Consider the following 15,624-nt stretch of genomic DNA (forward strand, 5'->3'; position numbering starts at 1 on the left):
AAATGAAAAGTCATACTGGGCTGCTACGCTTGTGAAGGTCTCAGGTGGTGTGGAGTAGCAATTGGATGAAGCCTTAGCAACTTTGCTTTAAATCTTTCTCCTGTTGCTTTGGATGATTTTGGAGGAGAGTCCCAGGGGAAGATCCTGCTGGCAGCTGCAGGAATGTTATCATGTTTCTGTCCTGTAGCACAATCAATGAAAATCAATTGGTTGATAATTGCATTGCATCAAATTAAACTATGGGGGAGTAGATGGCTCAGGGGACTGGAAATAAGATGTGAAGCCTTTCAACTCTAGGTCACTGCTACAAACACAGCCCAAGTCAATGATGACTGAAAGTCATTACTGTTGTGTTAGTAAAAAGACTGATGCTAAGCTTTGCTATAACACACATTTACTGTATCACAACCTGTCATAAATATAAAGGGAAGGCTAATCACCTTTAAATCCTTCCTGGCCAGAGGAAAAAACCCTTTCACCTGCAAAGGTTTAAGAAGCTAGGATAACCTCGCTGGCACCTGACCAAAATGAACAATGAGGAGACAAGATACTTTCAAAGCTGGAGGAGGGGGAGAAACAAAGGCTCTCTCGGTATGTGTTGCTTTTGCTGGGATCAGAGCAGGAATGCAGGTCAGAACTCCTGTAAAGGGTTAATAAGCAATCTAATTAGATATGCGTTAGATTCTGTTTTGTTTAAATGGCTCATAAAATAAGTTGTGCTGAATGGAATGTATATTCCTGTTTTTGTGTCTTTTTCTAACTTAAGGTTTTGCCTAGAGGGATTCTCTATGTTTTGATCTGATTACCCTGTAAGGTATTTACCATCCTGATTTTACAGAGGTGATTCTTTTACTTTTTCTTCCATTAAAATTCTTCTTTTAAGAACCTGATTGCTTTTCCATTGTTCTTAAGATCTAAGGGTTTGGGTCTGTGTTCACCTATGCAAATTGGTGAGGATTTTTATCAAGCCTTCCCCAGGAAAGGGGGTGTAGGGTTTGGGAGGATTTTGGGGGGAAAGACGTTTCCAAGTGGGCTCTTTCCCTGTTATATATTTGTTAGACACTTGGTGGTGGCAGCAATAAAGTCCAGGGGCAAAAGGTAAAATAGTTTGTACCTTGGGGAAGCTTTAACCTAAGCTGGTAAAAATAAGCTTGGGGCGGGGGGTTCATACAGGTCCTCACATCTGTATCCTAGAGTTCAGAGTGGGGAAGGAACCTTGACACAACGTTAGACTCTTTCTGCTAGTCCCTGAACAATGGCTGCTGAAACTTCCAATTCGTGCCATGTGACTCTTACACTGTTTAGGATTAAAAGCTATACTAACACTGTTTCTAAAATGCAGGCACACTCTGCATGACTTCAGTGACCAAAAGGCTGGATCCTTCTCTGAAGCTTAGCTTCAGTGATCCAAAATGATTTAGTTTGGAACTAAGACTACGAAGTGCATGAGATAAACTTGCAAGATTGTAGTATTTTAATTTTAGACTAGGCTGGGAATACATGAAGAATGGTCTTGTTTCAGTATTTCCTTTTTTCAGTCCCTGCCAAAATGAGACAGAACAAAGATGCATAAAAATTAAAACTGAGTTAAACCAAACTCTAGAAACCTCAAAAAGAAAAGGAGTACTTGTGGCACCTTAGAGACTAACCAATTTATTTGAGCATAAGCTTTCGTGAGCTACAGCTCACTACATCGGATGCATATTGTGGAAAGTGTAGAAGATCTTTTTATACACACAAAGCATGAAAAAATGGGTGTTTTCCTCGAAAATGTTCGTTTAGTATTTTCATTAGAATGTTGATTAGAATTTTCTGTTCTAATTTAATTCAACCATGTCTTCCATGCTATTTGGTACTCTGTTGGCAGTTCAGTAGAATGAGCCCGCATTTGACACTGCACTATATACTATCAGCTCTTCAAGCAATCCCTCCAGGGAAGGAACGATACATTCAGGGGGATGTTTTGTGATATCTTTCACTGTTGCCGACCAAATTATATTTGTTATGTGCTTCAAGAAAGTAGTCAAGGTTTCAAGGCTGTCAAACCTGCACCTCTCAGGAGCACTAAACTAAGTTCCTTAAAGAGATTTAAAAGCAACCCCCAAAACCACACGATCTTCACAGCACTCTACTATCATGAAGTTGTCAAAAATATAAAGGGAAAGGTAACCACTTTTCTGTATACAGTGCTATAAAATCCCTCCTGGCCAGAGGCAACATCCTGTTACCTGTAAAGGGTTAAGAAGCTCAGCTAACCTGGCCGGCACCTGACCCAAAGGACCAATAAGGGAACAAGATACTTTCAAATCTTGGGGGGGAAGGCTTTTGTTTGTGCTCTTTGTTTCTGTGTTTGTTCTCTCTTGGGACTGAGAGAGGCCAGACAGAAATCCATCTTCTCCAACCCATCCTAATCAAAGTCTCCAATATTGCAACCAGTATAGGTAAGCCAAGCAAGGCAGATTAGTTTATCTTTTGTTTTATGTGAATTTTCCCTGTGTTAAGAAGGAGGTTTATTCTTGTTTTCTGTAACTTTAAGGTTTTGCCCAGAGGGGGATCCTCTGTGTTTTGAATCTGAATATCTTGTAAAGTATTTTCCATCCTGATTTTACAGAGGTGATTTTTTTACCTTTTCTTTAATTAAAATTCTTCTTTTAAGAACCTGATTGATTTTTCATTGTTCTTAAGATCCAAGGGTTTGGGTCTGTGTTCACCTGTACAAATTGGTGAGGATTGTTATCAAACCTTCCCCAGGAAAGGGGGTGTAGGGCTTGGGGGGATATTTTAGGGAAAGATGTCTCCAAGTGGTCTCTTTCCCTGTTCTTTGTTTAAAACAGTTGGTGGTGACAGCATACTGTTCAAGGCCAAGGCAAAGTTTGTACCTTGGGGAAGTTTTTAACCTCAGCTGGTAAGAATAAGCTTAGGGGGTCTTTCATGCAGGTCACCACAACTGTACCCTAGAATTCAGAGTGGGGAAGGAACCCTGACAGAAGTCAATACTGATCTTGATTTGACTGACTGAGTTGTACACAATTCTGTAACTGAATAATGTCATCAACAGACCAGGCCATCTGAAATATAAAAACTATCTACTAGGCTTTGAATGTGAAACCAAATCAAAATATGTATGATAAAAGGAACAGAAATCTCTACAGAAAATGATTATACTAGTTGCTTAGCAATGGAAGACATGAATAAAAATGCAATATTCATAGCATAAGAGGTGACAAGAATCTTTATGAAACCCATTCTTTTTCAAACATTTGAGGAGCAAGATACATCAAGAACAGTTCAGCATGAGAAACCTTTGAAAACACTCCTATGCTGGCTTTTACTCCTTTGCACTAGATAATATATTGGGAGACCAAGGAAAGGAAGCAGACATAAGGAAAATATGTTGCATAAAAATGGTATGCATTACCTGGGCGTGTCCACTGTTACAGATTAGAAGCTATTTTGCACTGTAACCCTTTTATGAATTAAAATGCTAAATATGATATTTGTTAAGCAGTTAGCTTGACTAAGAAAAGGTAAAAGGGTGACTTGATTATAGTGTATAAATATCTACATACGGAACAAATACTTAATACTGGGCTCTTAAATCTAGCAGAGAAAGGTATAACATGATCCAATGGCTGGAAGTTGAAGGTAGACAAATTCAGACTGGGAAAAAGGTGTAAATTTTTTACCGTTTGAGTAATTAACCACTGGAATAATTTACAAACGGTAGCGGTGAATACTCCAGCATTGGTATGTTTGAAATCAAGATCAGATATTTTGCTAAAAGATATTCTCTAGGAATTATTTTGGGGTGGTTCTAGGGCCTGTGTTATGCATACGGTCAAGCCTACGTAATCACAATGGTCCCTTCTGACCCTGGTATCTATGAATATAAGTATTAGTATTATTTTCTCATTAATGTGTGATTTGCTTGATAATGTATTTGGATAGTCATCTTTACAAGGAAAATATGCAAGCTCTCTTAAACATCATTTATCAGTTTATGTGCAGAAAAAAGTAACTTATATGAGATGTTCCTTTACGCTGCTTCTTGAATGTAGCCCTTTAGGTTTCATTGTATTGGTAACTTGCATTGGGAGAAGCAGAGCTCCTCTGCATCATCCTGAGGTCTGTATGCAGGTGCAGTGTAATTACAGACAAATCATATAGTAGCAGATGAATCTTGTTAGCTCCAACCAGAATGTTAGAAGGGTTGGAATATCTCTTTGGGCACAGGTTACTAAGATCTGTAACAAAACGGTCTTTCAAGGAAAACCTAGAATAGTCAAACTTGGAGGGAAATCTTAAGATGAGATTCATGTTTGGTTGTTTTTGAGTTATGAATAAAGTCAAATTCCAGGAAGAGGGTAAGTTTTGACTACATTCAGAGTATGCATGTTTATGTATATTGTTTTCAAAACAGGGTTGGAACTACATCTATTTACACTATCCCTTAGGCTTACAGTCATCAAGTTGATATTAAATTGAAACAAACAAAAGGAAAAGACTGTTTATCACCTCGAGTACTCAAATTCTGTTCTCAGTTACAATGCTGCAAATCAGGAGTAGCTCAATGTGATAATATAACAAGAAACCAAACTTCTGAATTTGTCTACAGTGGCCTTGCTTTACTCAAAAAGATTCAGCCTATGTTTTGGAGGACATTTCAATATATTCACCTTCCCGAAGGAACCAAATTGCTTCATTAATTTCTGAACTGTAGAAACTAGTATGGAAATACATTGTGTTAGTGTGCAATAAATCACCTCAGAGATTCAGGTGACTTGAACTTTAATTCTTCAGTTGGGATTTGGAAGTGTATATTACAAGTTCTCTTTCCTATTACATATTTTGTTTTATACAAACTTAATCAACTGGTGTACTTATAGTTCATATGTGTAAACCATGCCACATACGATGATTATTTTAAATAGAATTCGTTGCATTCAGAATGTTATTCAGTGCATGTTTTTGAACACATGTGCACAGTGTGGCATTACATTCCATATTCTTTATGGAAATATGCTTGTGATATGGATAGGACATAACTGAGATATACTTTATGCAAGATGGCTCATGTACGATATCACTGGAAAGGTTATGATTTACTGAACGTGATTATCCAATTTGTATGCCTGCATCAATTCTGTATCTGAAATTAGGAATATTGACCAGAAAGCATAAAGGGAGTTGTCATAAATATAAAGGGAAGGGTAAACCCCTTTGAAATCCCTCCTGGCCAGGGCTGCCCACAAGAGGGAAATGGAGGCAAGGAAGCATGTGGAGGAGGAGAGGGAAAAAGAGAGGAAGCATGTGGAGGAGGAGAAGGAAAAAGAGAGGAAGCATGTGGAGGAGATGGAGAGGATAAAGGCCCAGCAGAATATACCAACAAACCCTAGCAATCCTTCTCCAGGTACCACTTCCCATCCCAGAAAGTTCCCCACCTACAAGGCAGGTGATGATACTGAGGCCTTCTTAGAAAACTTCGAAAGGGCCTGCCTTGGGTACAACATCTCTACTGATCAATACATGGTAGAGCTGAGGCCGCAGCTCAGTGGACCCTTAGCTGAGGTGGCAGCTGAAATGCCTAAAGCTTCTTAACCCTTTACAGGTGAGAGGAGCTTTCCCCTGGCCAGGAGGGATTTCAAAGGGGTTTACCCTTCCCTTTATATTTATGACAGGAGTGGAAGATGGGAAATTAGGAATATTGACCAGAAAGCATACAGGGAGTGGAAGATGGGAGGGATCAGCAAGGAAAGCTACCTCATTGAAGTCAGAACATGTAGGGATAAAGTGAGACGGGCTAAAAGTCAAGTAGAGTTGGACCTTGCAAAGGGAATCAAAACCAATAGTAAAAGGTTCTATAGACATATAAATAAGAAGAAAACAAAGAAAGACGAAGTGGGACCGCTAAACACTGAGGATGGAGTGGAGGTTAAGGATAATCTAGGCATGGCCCAATACCTACACAAATACTTTGCCTCAGTCTTTAATAAGGCTAATGAGGATCTTGGGGATAATGGTAGCATGACAAATGGGAATGAGGATATGGAGGTAGATATTACCATATCTGAGGTAGAAGCGAAACTCGAACAGCTTAATGGGACTAAATCGGGGGGCCCAGATAATCTTCATCCAAGAATATTAAAGGAATTGGCACATGAAATTGCAAGCCCATTAGCAAGAATTTTTAATGAATCTGTAAACTCGGGGTGGTACCGTATGATTGGAGAATTGCTAACATAGTTCCTATTTTTAGGAAAGGAAAAAAAAGTGATTCGGGTAACTACAGGCCTGTTAGTTTGACATCTGTAGTATGCAAGGTCTTGGGAAAAAATTTGAAGGAGAAAGTAGTTAAGGACATTGAGGTCAATGGTAAATGGGACAAAATACAACATGGTTTTACAAAAGGTAGATTGTGCCAAACCAACCTGATCTCCTTCTTTGAGAAAGTAACAGATTTTTTAGACAAAGGAAACGCAGAGAATCTAATTTACATAGATTTCAGTAAGGCATTTGATACTGTGCCACGTGGGGAATTATTAGTTAAGTTGGAAAAGATAGGGATCAATATGAAAATTGAAAGGTGGATACGGAATTGGTTAACAGGGAGACTACAGCAGGTCATACTGAAAGGTGAACTGTCAGGCTGGAGGGAGGTTACTAGTGGAGTTCCTCAGGGATCAGTTTTGGGACCAACCTTATTTAATCTTTTTATTACTGACCTCGGCACAAAAAGTGGGAGGGTGCTAATAAAGTTTGCGGATGATACAAAGCTGGGAGATATTGCCAATTTAGAGAAGGACCGCGATACCATACAGGAAGATCTGGATGACCTTGTAAACTGGAGTAATAGTAATAGGATGAAATTTAATAGCGAGAAGTGTAAGGTCATGCATTTAGGGATTAATAACAAGAATTTTAGTTATAAGCTGGGGATGCATCAATTAGAAGTAACGGAGGAGGAGAAGGACCTTGGAGTATTGGCTGATAACAGGATGACTATGAGCCGCCAATGTGATATGGCCATGAAAAAAGCTAATGCGGTCTTGGGATGCATTAGGTGAGGTATTTCCAGTAGAGATAAGGAGGTTTTAGTACCATTATATAAGGCACTGGTGAGACCTCACCTGGAATACTGTGTGCAGTTCTGGTCTCCCATGTTTAAGAAGGATGAATTCAAACTGGAACAGGTACAGAGAAGGGCTACTAGGATGATCCGAGGAATGGAAAACCTGTCTTATGAAAGGAGACTCAAGGAGCTTGGCTTGTTTAGCCTAACCAAAAGAAGGTCGAAGGGAGATATGATTGCTCTCTATAAATATATCAGAGGGATAAATACTGGAGAGGGAGAGGAATTATTTAAGCTTAGTACCAATGTGTATACAAGAACAAATGGATATAAACTGATCATCGGGAAGTTTAGACTTGAAATTAGACGAAGATTTCTAACTCTCAGAGGAGTGAAGTTTTGGAACAGCCTTCCAAGGGAAGCAGTGGGGGCAAATGACCTATCTGGCTTTAAGATTAAACTCGATAAGTTTATGGAGGAGATGGTATGATGGGATAACATGATTTTGGCAATTAATTGATCTTAATTGATATTCATGGTAAATAGGCCCAATGGCCTGTGATGGGATGTTAGATGGGGTGGGATCTGAGTTACTACAGAGAATTCTTTCCTCGGTATCTGGCTGGTGAATCTTGCCCATATGCTCACGGTTCAGCTGATCGCCATATTTGGGGATGGGAAGGAATTTTCCTCCAGGGCAGATTGGAACAGGCCCTGGAGGTTTTTCGCCTTCCTCTGTAGCATGGGGCATGGGTCACTTGCTGGAGGATTCTCTGCTCCTTGAAGTCTTTAAACCATGATTTGAGGACTTCAATAAGCTCAGACATAGGTGAGAGGTTTATCACAGGAGTGGGTGGGTGAGATTCTGTGGCCTGCATTGTACAGGAGGTCAGATTAGATGATCATAATGGTCCCTTCTGACCTTAATATCTATGTATCTATATTCCAAATGTACTACTTTAGGTGTCACCCACAACTAGCCCTTCAAGTACAACAATGAAAAACACAACTAGCCCTTCAGGTACAAAAATGAAAAGACAGGGCTGACGGTCCATTAGCAAAGACAATGGACTGTGAAAAAGCTTAGTCTTCCTGTGGACACTCCAGACAGCCTACGAGTAATGGCTGCTACAACCCTGCAGAGACAGGGTCTGAGTCACCTGGTTCTGGACATCGCCCCCACTTGGAATGCCAGTGTTTTCCCACTGGAAGACAAAGGGTTCCTGCCATACACAAAAGCTAGATATGGCAGGGGAGTGACATGATTGTGGTTCTCCTCTGCCTCCCCACCCAAAGAGACACTGGAAACACCTGAAAAGAACTGAACTGAGGGGAGAAGGGTTGAGCCCCGCCTGGAAGGGCATCCAGCTTGTGAGTAATAATACCTGAGGTCTCAAGCTGCAGGCCAGAGCAGTTGGTTTTCAAGACTCTCTGTAATCTGCCTGTGACAATATTTAGGGTGAGAAATTACTATTTGTAGCCAATTTGTTTAGTGAATCAAGCTTAGTTTGCATGTTGTGTTTTATTTGCTTAGTAATCTGCTTTGTTCTATTTGCTATTCCTTTAACTACTTAAAATCTGCCCTTCATAGTTAATAAAATTCGTTTTGTTTATTATTAAACCCAGTTCATGCAATGTCTAACTGGGTGCGGGGGAGGCAAGGAGCTGTGCCTATCTCTCTTCACATTGAGGAAGACGGCAAATTTTTATGAGTTTGCGCTGTGGAGATTTTTCTATACAGTGGAAGACAGTATTATTTTGGACTTATCTCCCAAAAGAGGTGTGCACATAAATGCTGGGTGAATCCTCTCACACAGAACTGACTTCAGTCTGTGTCTGCAGCTGGATGTGGCCTTTACTGTGTGTGTGTGTTCAGCAAAACAGGGAGAGGGAATCCAGGCTGGTGGAGCTGGAGAGACTCAGTGAACCCCCACCCTAACCATTAACCCCCAGCCCCGGGCCAGCCTACCGACCCCAGCCCCAGCCACGCTGGCCCACTGACCGCAGCCCCGCCAGCCGGCTGGAGCGACCCTGTGACAGAGAGCTAGGTATGAAACCCTGAGTCAGCACTCTGTTCACATCAGCTCCAGTCAGGCATAGCAGATTGGAGCTGATGAGGCAGACCTGTGCTTACTTTGTGGGTGGGGCACGGTAGAAAGACTAATTAAGCCATTAGCCAGAGGCCACAAACAGGCACAGGATGGAAGTGAAAAGGGGGAAAGCACAGTGAGAGGAAGAGAGAGATTGCTCTCCCCTTGCTTATAAAGGCAGTAGGTATGCTGTGAAGGTGGTGGGACTCAATTATAAATTAACTGCATAGGCAAGGAGTGGCCAACCTGCGGCTCCAGAGCCACATGCAGCTCTTCAGAAGTTAATATGTGGCTCCTTGTATAGGCACCAACTCTGGGGCTGGAGCTCCAGATGCCAACTTTCCAATGTACTGGGGGGTGCTCACTGCTCAACCCCTGGCTCTGCCACAGGCCCTGCACCCACTCCATCCCTTCCCACCACCTCCTCTGAGCCTGCCATGCCCTCGCTCCTTCCCCCACCCCAAGCCTCCTGCACGCCACGAAACAGCGGATCTGGAGGTGCAGGGAGGGAGGGGGAGGTGCTGCCTGGTGGGGCTGCCAGTGGGCAGAAGCCACTGGGAGTGGGGGAAGCTGATTGGGGGACTGCTGACATATTACTGTGGCTCTTTGGCAATGTACATTGGTAAATTCTGTCTCCTTCTCAGGTTCAGGTTGGCCACCCCGGCATAGGGTGTTGAACCAGCACAAGGATCTCTGCGTGGTTTGTCGAGTCAGACAGAAGCAGGACCAAGAAGGTCCTTTTATAGACCCCAGCCCTGGGCTGGCCAGCCAGAGAGACCCCAGCTCCTCTCTGTTTAATCGGTTAACCTCTCCCTTTAAAACAGTTAACTTTTTAAACAATATTTATGTTCCTAATGGGGCCTGATTCTGCAAGTTGCTGAACACCCCAAAATTGCAATGAATTCTAATAAATAATAACAATAATACATAGATCTTATGTAGTGGTTCTAATCCACAGATCTCAAAGGTCTTTAGAAAGGTGAGAAGTCTCATTAACCCAATTTTACAGATAGGAAAACTGAGGCAGAGAGGCGAAATCACTTGCTCAAAGACACAAGGCAGGCCAATGGCATAGCTGGAAATAGAATCCAGGCTCCTGAGTTCAATAATCTCTCCAATAGGTCACTGTGCCCCTCAAAACAGTTTGTCATGATTTTTACACATACTTTTTTATTGGCATAAACCAGTGTGATCTTAGCTTGATTTATAATACAGATTTCATAGTGTGTTATTTTTCTACAGTAGCTCTGAAAAGCCACTTCCATTCAGATACATTGTAGAGAACAAAAAAGTTACACATAAAAAGTAATGTGCCACTATAATTTGAAAGTATTCATCTCATTCATGTTCCCCTGCCTACACTAAAAGATTTATAACATGTCTAAAACAGGAATTGATGAATTCATCAGTGTCTGGGATATTTTGATCATAATCAATAACATAATTTTACCCTTTAAATGGGATTTCAATTAAAGTGCATTTTTCAAAGTAATTTTACTTTTATCATGAAAATGGTTTCCTTGCAGACCAATAACATTAACCCATTTGTTGCCCAGGTGGAAGTGGTTTAAAGGATATACTTCACTACCTAGCTAAGCAGGGGCAGCAGCAGAATAGTAATAAAATAAGGAACATAGGCCACATTTAAGACCTGCATTTTGAGGCATAAGCACCGATGCTCCCAATCCAGAATCCTCTACCAGTTCCTGGGGGTATGTGAGGCAGGAAACACCAGCAGTACATGTAGGGAACTTGCCAGTAAAAGCACTTCACTTCCCACCCTGCCAGCAGAACAGAACCAGCAGTTGGAGCATGGGCATGAGAGACATAAATTCATACATTCTAAGGCCTGAAGGGGCCATTGTGATCATCTAGTCTGACCTGTATAGCAAACAGCATAAAACTTCCCCAGAATAATTCCTAGAGCAGATATTTTAGAAAAACTTGACTTAAAAATGGTCAGTGATGGAGAATCCACCATGACCCTTGGTAAAACTGTTCCAATAGTTAATTAATTACTCTCACCATTAAATATGTACACCTTATTTACAGTCCGAATTTCTCTAGCTTCAACTTCCAGCCATTGAATCATTTTATATCTTTTTCTGTTTGACTGAAGAGGCAATTATTAAAAATTTGTTCTCCATGTAGGTACCTATAGATTGTAATCAAGTCACCCCTTAACCTTCTCTTTGTTAAGCTAAATACAGACACTCCCCAGGTTATGCAAGACCCGACTTACGCAAATTCACACTTACAGAAGAAGTTCCATAAGCCAGAAATAGGATTTTTGAGTTGCGGAAATTTTTGCGTCATGTACGGGTATACATTTCCTATTTTCGCAAAAATTGAGTTACACAAGGCTTTCCAGAATGGAACGATTGCGCAAGTCAGGGGCGTCTGTACTGTAGATTGAGTTCCTTGAGTCTATCACCATAAGACGTGTTTTCTAATCCTTTAATCATTCTGTTCTCTGAACTCTCCCCAATTTACAACATCCTTCTTGAATTGTAGGCACCAGAATTGGACACAGTACTGCAGCAGTGCTTGAACCAGAGCCCAATACAGAGGTAAAATAACGTCTCTACTCCTACTAAGATTCCCCTATTTATTCATCCAAGTTTGCATTAGCTCTTTTGGCCAGTGTCATACTGGGAACTCATGTTCAGGTGATTATCCAGCATGAACCCCAAATCTTTTTCTGTTTGGGCTCCTGCTCCCCACATCTAAACTGCACTGCCCTCTCAACTCCTGAGCCTACTTCTCGCCCCCCAGTGATATGTGGGGCAGGAGCTTCCAGCAGCACCTCTACAAGGCTGGCCTATAAGTGGTTCCCCTGGGTGGAGAAAATGGGACAGCAATAGAGTAACACCAGACAGACCATCACAAAGCTACCATCAGATGACATTGTGAGACACAAGAACTCATTTGGACTTTCATTTTGCAGAGAGTGATTCCTCCTGGAAGGGTTTTAAGGAAAATTAGGTGCGAGAATATATGAGGTATTACATTTCTTGGAATGTGTTGTGCTTTATTAATTTTACAAAGAAAAATTGGTTATTTTTTAAATGGCTTAAGCAAGGGCAATTAATTAAAGAAACAGAAAGGTGTATGCATAAAAACCTGTAATGCAATGGGTGAATGGGCACACACGGACAAGACCTCCTTGTGGTCCTATGAACACAAAGTCCTTATTATCTCCAAGGGCCACTTATCACTGATTGAACTGGTTCAGGTACTGAAAGACTACCAGCCTCCCTCTGAGGTTGACAGAGATTGGCCTGGGGTAGCATGGTTTTATTGTGACTTGGTGTCACAACTGGCCCTCTGGAGAGAGGAGGAATTAAAGAGAGAGGAGAAGTTGAAGAATCATTTTGCTACGGAAGGATGAAAGGGGATGATATAGGTGTCTGTCATTTCTGCCTGAGCTGAACCCACATCTGTGTCCAGAAGCCAGAGAATGTTTTCTTTTCTTTATCCTGGGAAATTAACTTTATCTTGATCAAACTGTGGCACGAAACACTGCCAAACAGTATCTTATTAATGGATAAGATGAGATCTGGATATGGAGGTTGAAATCTTGGGCCCATTGAAGTCAATGGAAAAGCTTTGGAGACATACCCATGCTAGCTCTCATTGAGCTGGCATGCTAAAAATAGACTAACTGTGGCAGTGAAAGGTGCAGAAAGGGCTAGCTGCCCTGCACACATACCCATCCAAGACCCAAAGCAAATACTCTGGTCGCTCCCACAGCTGCAACTACACTCTATTTTTAGCACACTAGCTGGATCAGAGATACTGCAAGTATGTCTCCTTGAACTGGGAATCACAGCCCCAGCTCCAAGTGCAGACATACCCTAAGTATTACCAAAACCCTATAAGCCAGAGAAGTAAACTAATCAGCCAGAGGCCAATTGGAAAATAGATCCATTGATGTTCAGGGGCAAGCACTCCTAGTATCTCAACTGCTTCTCAGAATTTTGCCAAGCATCAGTGAAGCAAAACTGCCAGTATTCTTGTCAGTTCACTGCTAACAGATTTTTAAACAGGAACAATGAAACCTAGCAGTCTTGTTAATTTCACTTAGAAAAACTCTGTGCAACTGGAGCTTGTCTATGTACAGACTCTCAGGAAGATGATACTGCATCAGTTTACATTTGTTCACATTTGGAATTTAATCTTCACAGACTCTATCATCAAGGAAAATCTCCCCTCCCCAACTGGTGAGCAAGCAATCAGGTACAGATTTCAAGGCATGATTGATGAGATTAGGGTTAGTGATACAGTGGCAAGCCAGGAAACATGTTACAAAGACCTTGAGAGGACTATGGGAGAGAAGTCTTCATTGCAGGATTCTGCAATTTCCCAATTAAAAATGTCTAGACCCCTCAAGGAGCCACTAAGCCACCAGGAAAGTCTGAGCAATTCTAACCCATTACCCCAATTAAATTACACTGAATTTTTGTTTTTATGTCCATCTTGTTAAATGGAGTTCTTTAATTTAAGAGACCTACTGTTACGACGAGCCTGTATTACTACATAGATCCTTAGTTCTCTGATGCTGTGAGTTTAAATCCCAGTTGGGGGGGATTCAAATGTACAGTGGCATTCTAGAGAGTTTCTGAGTCTCAGTAAATCTGGCATGGGAGTCAGTCTCCTCAGAAAAGGATGACAGCAGATGTCCTCAAGGGGAGCTTGGAAACATGAGTCATCCTAGACTGCTGAACTAGGTGCACACTGTTGACTCTAGAAAAGAAACTGACAGGCAGAAGCCATGGATAATTGCAGACGTTCCATTTATATCTCTCCCAGCAGGTGTCACTATGAGGTAGGGTTGCTATAAAATCTTAAAAGGGTAGCAATCAGACAAGGAGGGGAAAAAAGATAAAAGAAAAGTGGCATACATGCGTAACAACAAGTAAATACAAAAGGATTGGATTTTTTCTCCAAATGGCAAAATATAAAATATACATTTACTATGCCAAATATGGATGATAACTACAGAAATCAGCTTTCGGGGAAAAATAAGTTTTGTGGTAGATGGAAAATATTATTTGAATTCTAATATACCTAATTTTCTGCCTACAAATTGCTATATCTCTGGAAGATCCATCTTTAAGTGTTTAATGCAAACATTAAATGCTCCTTTTATGCTATGAATACAGCCGGCATGCAGCCACATACAGCAAACTTCAATCATCTATTCATCAATTTCAAATTGTTACGAAACTACTGTTGAATTCTATTCTTTTGGGGAGATGAAATACAATAAACACAGCACCCACAACCAAGTTTTCTTGTAACTGTCTCCTGAAATAAGAACTTTATGACAATAAGAAAATGAATTTTCATTTTAAAAGGCAGTCTCTATACAATTGCTAGCTATCCTGCCACCCAACTATTCTGCAGGCATTCAGACACTTCACTGTACTGTCTCAGAAATCAATAGCAATTTATTCTCTCTTTGGACCCCAAGCAACAAAAGTAAATAATACTGTCACCTCCAGCCGGCCTGCAGAACATGGCCACAAAACAGTCTTGCCACTATAATACAACCCTATATGGCTCTTTATCTATGCTGGCTCTGCTGATTGTATCTGCTTTCATAAGGGACAAATACTCCAGGAAAGCAACACACATGGGTCAAGTTCTTGTACTCCAGCCAGAAAGAATGCTGGGTCTGAATTAAGAGAAAAGCTTGGCATCTGTCTTGCTTCAGTTTCACTTATGTTGATTTGACTGGGAAAAAAATAGGCTTTATTTAATAGAATAGCCAAACAAAAAGGAAAGAGTTTGAAAAAAGAGTTTGAAATGTGTCTTTAAGGGTTTCATAGCATCCAAAGAAGGGAAATTTTACAAATTCTGCCTTTGAAGGTGAATGGCAGAGTCCGGGGGTTGAGGGTGGGGGGTTAAGCAACCAATACATATTTTACAACACTGCTTAAGAATCAAAACTACGAGCACAAATGAATCCAGAATATGCAGACAGATTTTTTTTAAAAATCACAGGAGTTTCCAAAAAAAATATTTGGAAACCAATTCCTTCTTCATGTAGATGCCATGAATTCCCCTGCAACTTTGATAAGCTCACAAACACCACATACATATGGAGCTACGTAGTTTTAAAATATATTTGTAATTCTTAGATCTAAGCATGCATTCAATAACAACTGGTGCTTACATATGTTCACACTGAAGAAGGTAATTTACTTTTCCAGTACATTACCACATACCCTTTTAAAATATTAAAGGACTCCCAATCCAAGAAAAATATTGGCTCGCATGGACTCTTATGCCTGCCTGGGATCCTATTAACTTCAGCTTGTCTCTCTCTGAAGACACAGGTGTGTCTGCACTAACACATCACATTGTGAGACTGGGGCCACAGATGTTTGATATTTGAACAATTTCCCCCTCACATCCCAATTCCATTTCTTGTTGATCATACAGTGATCTTCACAGATG

The 15,624-nt window shown here is 40.9% G+C and overlaps 1 protein-coding gene across 1 annotated transcript in view; it reads right to left on the reverse strand.

Annotated features, from left to right (window-relative positions):
- Positions 1-15,624, reverse strand: part of PRKN (parkin RBR E3 ubiquitin protein ligase) — a 1,278,888-nt gene that overhangs the window by 1,209,524 nt on the left and 53,740 nt on the right. The gene's annotated exons all lie outside the window — the stretch shown is intronic.

The sequence above is a fragment of the Lepidochelys olivacea genome, assembly GCF_965140295.1.
Source record: "Lepidochelys olivacea isolate rLepOli2 genome assembly, chromosome: 3".
NCBI classification, from domain to species: Eukaryota; Metazoa; Chordata; order Testudines; family Cheloniidae; genus Lepidochelys; species Lepidochelys olivacea.